The 614-nt window shown below is 39.9% G+C and overlaps 1 non-coding gene across 1 annotated transcript; it reads left to right on the top strand.

The window, feature by feature from the left end:
* LOC119473343 lies at positions 1 to 107 on the top strand. The gene has a single exon (XR_005202553.1). It is a non-coding gene; the product is annotated as a U6 spliceosomal RNA (small nuclear RNA).
* The last annotated feature ends 507 nt before the right edge of the window (positions 108 to 614 follow it).

Raw genomic sequence — 614 nt, 5'->3', positions numbered from 1 at the left:
GTGCTCGCTTCAGCAGCACATGTACTAAAATTGGAACGATACAGAGAAGATTAGCATGGCCCCTGCGCAAGGATGACACGCAAATTCATGAAGCATTCCATGTTAAAAAAAAAATTGGCAACTCTAAGAAAAATAATAAAGAAACAACAAAAAAAAAAGAATTGGCAACTCTACAGAGAAAGTATTAATAGATTAGCAGTAGGCTAGGGCTGAGGGGATAGTAGGGTTGAGGGTGATCATGAAAGGGTATAAGGTTTCTTTTGGGGGTAATGAAAATGTTCTAAACTTGATTATGGTGATGGATGACAATTCCGAATATATTGAAAGCCACTGAATTATACACAGTAAGTGGATCATTGTATGGTGCAACTGATCTGTAACTGAACTAAATAAAGCTGCTTTTGAAAAGCACAATGACATATACCCATCAGAAAATATCTATAATTAGGAAGAGTAACAGAACCATAAATGTTGGTGAGAATGTGAAGCAAACTAAAATTCTCATTCACTGCTGATGGTAATAAAAATCAGAACCACCAGGGGCCGGGCGCGGTGGCTCAAGCCTGTAATCCCAGCACTTTGGGAGGCCGAGGCGGGTGGATCACGAGGTCAAG

This window comes from Cebus imitator, unplaced genomic scaffold (assembly GCF_001604975.1).
Source record: "Cebus imitator isolate Cc_AM_T3 unplaced genomic scaffold, Cebus_imitator-1.0 Scaffold149, whole genome shotgun sequence".
NCBI classification, from domain to species: Eukaryota; Metazoa; Chordata; class Mammalia; order Primates; family Cebidae; genus Cebus; species Cebus imitator.
Note: the sequence above shows the minus strand (reverse complement) of the source record. Positions and strands in the feature narration are given on the sequence as shown.